This window comes from Bombus impatiens, unplaced genomic scaffold (genome assembly GCF_000188095.3).
Source record: "Bombus impatiens unplaced genomic scaffold, BIMP_2.2 scf_0637, whole genome shotgun sequence".
Taxonomy (NCBI): domain Eukaryota; kingdom Metazoa; phylum Arthropoda; class Insecta; order Hymenoptera; family Apidae; genus Bombus; species Bombus impatiens.
Genome location: NT_177056.1, coordinates 1,875,530 through 1,881,937, shown reverse-complemented (window position 1 = coordinate 1,881,937; position 6,408 = coordinate 1,875,530). Strand labels below are relative to the sequence as shown.

Sequence of the window (6,408 nt, the reverse complement as noted above, 5' to 3'; positions counted from 1 at the left end):
CGCGCGCCGCCTAGGCCACCGCATTCTGTCCTGCCCTGTCCTGTCCTGTCCTGTACCGGCCACGGCCATGAAACACGACCATGCAACAAGCCACCTTACTTCGTAAGCCAATTAATTCGTAAGAACCGGCGGCCAAATGCCGCGCGCACGCTTTCTTTTAATATCCTCCGGAGGCTTGTTGCAGTCCTGGCCGGTCTCTCGGGGAGGTCGGTAGATCGCAATCGAACTTTTTCTTCGTTTTTGTTTCGGTTCGTTGATTGGTCGAGTTCCGACAACGAATTTTAAACGTGCATTTCGAACGAACGTATGCCGTGACCATAGCGCTATTTGTATGTCTGCTGAAACATTAGCGAGGAAATTAGGGAATTTTTAGGTTGCGATACCGATAGCACTAGTTAGTACTAGATAGTATTAGTAGGGGATTTGGGAAAGTTGGCATAAACAATCATGGTTATACGTTGGTATTGCGTTTGGAGATATTCTATGCAATTAGTGAGAAATTTAGAAACACTTTACGATATCGATGAGAAATTTGCATTTATTTCGTAAGAGAGTTTCCAAGAGACGTAGACGCGTCTATGTCTGTCTATAGTACAAGGAAATAACGAAGCAATTTATAGAAGGAAATATATGGATAATTAGATTAGTAGATGTAGTAGCTTTTTGAAAAAAAAAAGAGAATTCAACGGCCATAACCTAAAAAATTATCGCGATCGGAGGTTCGTTTTTCCAAGAGTAAAAGGTGGAGAAGAGAATGACTAGGCCGTCAGACCACGACGGAACTCTTTGCAATGCAAATGATACATTTAAATCCTTTTTAATCCGCGAAATAAAAAGAGCGGGCCGCTCAGATCGTAGCTCGTTGATTGCGCCATGTTCCCGCCAATGGGGAGGCTCGTCGAGACTCCGCCAGTTCGCGTGCAGTTTGGCAAAAGAGAAACCGGAATAACGTATCGCCGTGGCGTAGAATTCTAAGCAGCCTGCCTCTGTTCCACGCATATACACACACGTACACATGCACACACCGAAACAGGTTTTCGCGAATTTCGACCGCTTGCTCTGCCTTTAGGTCTTGCGTCCCCGGATAATACGTCGTCTTTCGGTCTCGTACATTTTTCACACTCCTCTGATTTCTACAGATTTTCTACGTTTCCTACTGTTTTTCTTACGATAGTTTCACTGCTCGTACGGAATCTTATTTAACTGTGAAATTTTAATCTTTAATCTCTAATTGCGATTAAATTTGTAAATCTAACTTTATAATTTTCTTGTTGTTCCGTAGATGTCTCTTGGCGCTCTTCTAATGATCGGGTCTCTTTGGTAAGTCTTCTATTTTAGACATTTTTAAAACAGAAGAAAAATTATATCTCTTTCCAAAGTTTCGGTCTACCGTCCGGTAGAAATGGTCTCCGGTTATTCTTACGCAGAAGTTTTTATCTCTGGAGAAATAACGTTTGTTTGCCGGTAGATAAAAATTTTTTGAACAACCCGTCGGTTTCTCCAACTCTAGCGACCAAAGGGTTAATCTTATCTTCCTCCTTATCTAATTTGCTTTTGAAACTACTGTACTGTCCCTCTAACTATGTGTATATACATTTATCGAGAAATACGGAAATGAAACGAACGATGGTCGAATCGATCCGCTGTATCGAGTTCCGTTTTCGTTATTCTTTTTTGCACGCCAACTTGGTCGTTCAAATTAATTTCGCAGCCCCAACGGGGAATTAAAAAGCTTCGACGGCGATTTGAAATATTCGGTCTGCGTTTTACCAGCTGCCATACTTGTTTTTTTATTAAATAAATAAAATCAAGTGCTTCTCCATTGAAAAATCAGCACAGAAGTTTATATTGAAAATATTTGACAATATAAATTCATCATTCTAGTGACAAGGTTATGTCTGAATTTTTTATCCGATGCAAATACAAAAAAAAAAAAGAAAAAGACTAATAGGAAGCAGCCAATTTAAATCTAACCTAAATATCAAGGAGACTACCCTTCAAAATACTTAATACAAACCTAAAGATCAAAAGAGTTATGAAACTACTTAACCTAACCCCAAATACATGACACGTGCATGCAATTCTTAACCTAAATCTAAATCAAACACCAACGACATAGAGACCAGAAACCTGCCTCAAACACCAAGAAATTTTTCAAGGATGCGAAGCTGTAAGCCAATAGTCGCTATCGTAGAAATCTAAGTTAAACATCGATACGTACAGTAAGCCAAACACAAAGGAGAGAGCTTAACGATACTTAAGCCAAATTGAATACAACCATCCATCTCTTTCAAACGCGAAAAGTTAAAACTCAGTACGAGCCACAGTCACAGCTGATTGTTCACGCAAAGCAATATGATCGGCAAACGACCATTGGTCCATCTGACTCGAACCGTGCGTTTTTGCGAACAACTCGCGTTCCTAAACTCATGTCGCTGACACTGGGTGGGTAAGCGAGGACGAAGAAAGAGGAGAGACGAAGAAACGGGAGAAGAAGGTGTGTGCACACACGAACGTGTATGTCAGAGCACCAAAGGTGGATGCACATTCCCCGAGTGTATTATAATTGCACTCGAGGCTGCGACTCGAATGCCATTAAACCAGTCACGATCGCTTGGCCTTGGACTGCAGTTGCACATATTGTCCCCTTCCCCTTCGCTCTTCTTTCACTCTCCCACCTTGCTTTCCTCTCTCCCCTTCTATCCGCACATACACCGTAGCTCAAAAATATACGAACAGTCCCAATATCTTCATGGTAATAGCGGGCTCGCAGTTATCACGGCGCGATCGGCAACCTGGCGATTTCGCGTGGAAAATAAATGAAAAATGATAGGCGCGACATGGAAGAAAAATTAAAACGCTCGAATCGGTCGTCTGCTCGGGATCGACCTTCGTCTTCGGTTTCTTCTATAATACTTTCTTGTGTTTTATTCGTACCATGTAATATTTTTTGCTACTAATTCGTTATTTATTGACAGTTTCATTTGTCAACAATCCTTATCAGCGATATCCATCGTCTGTGTATTCGAGATAGGATCGAAGGTTAGAATTTGTTATTGTTGGAATAATTTGCAAATGCCGAAATACTTGTGGACGCGAGGCTATTTATGGGAAGCAGTATATAGTGTTTTTCGTTTGTTTTGTCACGTTCTCACTTTCTGTGTCCGTTCCTGTCATCCTATATCCTTCAACGTTTCTCCGCCGACGTTTCAGCCGCGATTATAAATAAATCGTGTTTCGTGGTGCACACGTCCATCGAAAATCAAGGAAAGAACGAAAAGCCGGCTCGACCGGTCCCTCGCGAAAAATCCGACGCTGCGGTTCACCGTGTTGCGTAAAATGGTTCACCTTGCTCTCACATTCTTACTCAACGCGAACACCGAGTCTCAAGATCGACCTTTCGTATCGTTGACACGCTCAATTTTCGCTCAATTTTCAGTTTAAAGACAGTTCGCAGACGAGTCTATTCTTTCTTTTTTCTTTTTTTCTTTTTGAAAAAATGAGTCGACAGGCTGGTACGATGCCTCTTTTTTCGCAGCAAGTCACGTTCCCGAGGAACTTGAAATTGGAAAATTCGTGAAACTTCCGTTTAATTAAATTTCAATTTCGTAAAAATGAAAGAAATTACTCTTTTGCCTATAGCAGAGGCAATTACGAGCGAGAACAATTATGGGAGACAGCATAAAAGTGGGTGAATTGGGCAACGCGTGGCACGTGAAAGCAGGTTTAATGCGTCGACGAGAGTCGCCTAAAAAATTTCACTTTCTTTTATCAACAGTGTAATTTCTCTCCTGGCATTACCGTTCCTCTCCTCAAAGAATGGGAAAATTATGTAAATGTCCGAGTGCTCGCCAAGCAGTCTGCCGGTTTATTCGCCTATTTGTATCTTGAATCTGTGCTGGCACGCGGCGTGCACCCGTCTTTTTCTTTGAAAATTAAAAGGATGATCGCCCTCTATTACGCAAGTCTGTAACTAATTCGTGGCTTTCTTTCCGTCTCCTAATAATACGAGAGAATTGCTAGGCGAGAAAAACGCGCACTAAATACACTGCATCGATGAAATTATCATTTTTCTTTTCCGTTAATTTTCTCATTCATCGGAGGAAGAGGAAATTTAACGTTTCGTGGAAAGTATTGGAAAAGCGTGGCTCGCCACGTGCCGTTGGTTTTTCTCCTTTCCACGCTGGATTCTTCGTAATCGAGGCAGTTAACCTTTTAAGTAGAACGTTCAGAGTTCTGATTCGTTGCGGTGCATGTGTGGTCTAGCGACTCGTCACAGAAACGCGTGCTCTTCTGTCTGTTAACGCCAGGAAAATTATCACCGCGTTGAAGGAACCTATTCTCAACTAAATCTCGCGATCGTGCGAAAGCACACCCGCACTAAAAACGATCCTAAAAATACAGCGAAACTAGAATAGAACATTTTTCGTCTCATCTCACGAATTTCAAAATTTAATTCTTCGCTTCTCTTCCTCGACCTTGGCCATTACCTGACCAGCGCCGCAAAACTGAGAATTCTGACCCCATTTCCTGCTGTTCGCAATATGGTTCGGTCGTTTCCACTTTAACGCGAGAGGAAATTCGTTCGAACGTAGAAACCAAAATTCGCGGATTCTTCTCACGCGGATACGCCACGTGGGCTAGAAACGGGAGGATTGAAAAGGGGGAGCAAGGTGTGCCGGATACGTTGCGGAGAGAGGTGGCGAGGGGCCACAGATGCCTCGAAAAAATTATGCTTCTAGCTTGATCTTGCTGTTTCGAGTCGCCCTATTACGTGACCTTGGACACACGCCGCCCTGCCATGCACCTGTTTGGCGAAAAAACGAAAGCTGACCTTGGCAGAGTTAATCCTGGCCACGGTTCTTCCTCCTCCAATTACCCTTAATGAATTCTGCGCCTCTTCCAGGAAGCGGTTACGAGGGCCTTGTTGCATAAGACGGACACGATCCTCCGGCTGACTTTTTAATAATCGAACGAATCGTTCCTCGTTTAATTGTCTGGTTATTACGTAATAATAATTAGCCACCTACTCACCTACTCACTTTACGTATCGTGATACGTACGGTTATCAGAAAATCGGATACGTAGCTTTTAATCAAATACAAATACAAATTTTTCTTGAATACCAATCCATCTGTCTAAAGGAGTATCGAAATTTGAACGAAGAAGATCTTCGTGAAATTTATCGTAGGATCTGAAACGATCCAAGGTTTGGGTTATTTTCATATTTGTACACGTTGTATGCGTTTTGTCCATCTTCGGGAGTTTTCCCTCGTTGAATTTCCAATAATCGTGTGAACATCCTTATTCTACCGATAGGTCGAAGAATATAACGTTGGTCCATGTTTCTCGAAATATTTCGCTCGCAGGCGACCATTGGACACGCGACACGGTCGATCTTATCGAATGTAACTGTACAGAGCTGCGGAGAGCTAGTGAAAGAAACAGGAAATTAATTCACAATGGGTGAAGCCCTTCAGCGCAGGCCGGTGTGCAGTGTGATGAACGACGCTCGAGATTCTGAAGTAGTTTCTTTCATACTAAAGACTTCCGTTGTATGCGCGGAATGCGAGTATAGTAACCCAGTGACATGTAAGGAATCCTAACGAACTGATGCCCTTACTTCCTACACAAGGATGACTCAGTCACCCCGCGCGAAAACGCTCTGCATTCCGAGAAACGCAGGCGAACATTCTAATTGAAAACGATATATCATATTTTTTCCATTGAACAGAAGTATCTTGCATTTCCTTCGCGTTCTTATTGCATTACGAACAGATAATCACCTGGCCGATACATTAACACCAATAGCATAACAAACGCATTAATTCGGTAACTTTCGACTTGTTTATGTCGGTCCAGAACAATTTATATTACGTATCGTAACATACGCTACCCTTAAATAAAAAGACACGAAATACCAGGTACTTCGATATCGTTGATTTTCTATCAATCAATCTAGTTTGTTAATGTTCGTGTATCGTTAAAACGTCTATGGAGGAAATTAATTTGCTTATTGGTTCACAACGCCTACGAAAGTCAGCGTATCTTTAACTTGTAACGATAAAACGAACGACATTTCTGAGATATTGCGGTAAACAGATGCAACAACTGCATCGATAATTATTATTAGGAATGTAGGAGGCAAATTAGACGGTTAACAGGGCGATGTACGAGCGAGTAAACGGCAAAAATGTGTTAAGTCGATTTCGATCGGTTTACATAGGTCCAGCAGCCGTTCGACTTTCTCGAGTCTCAAGCTAGGCAGTTAGAATTGCAGTTTCCGGTGCAGGAGGCGACGTTGTATTCGCATTGAGCGTCGCTGCGTCTCAAGGCCGGACCGTCCGAGAACTAAGGACGACGTTAAGTCCCCCTCCACCCCCGAACATCCTCTCTGTCCCCCCCCCC

At 42.5% G+C, this 6,408-nt stretch overlaps 1 protein-coding gene across 1 annotated transcript in view; it reads left to right on the top strand.

Moving 5' to 3' along the window:
* The window catches only part of LOC100749603 (ecdysone receptor), a 197,944-nt gene that overhangs the window by 29,758 nt on the left and 161,778 nt on the right, over nucleotides 1-6,408 (top strand). Inside the window, exon 3 of the mRNA XM_012389094.3 lies at nucleotides 1,283-1,320. The gene's annotated coding sequence lies outside the window, so the exon portion shown is untranslated. The remainder of the gene's footprint in view (nucleotides 1-1,282; nucleotides 1,321-6,408) is intronic.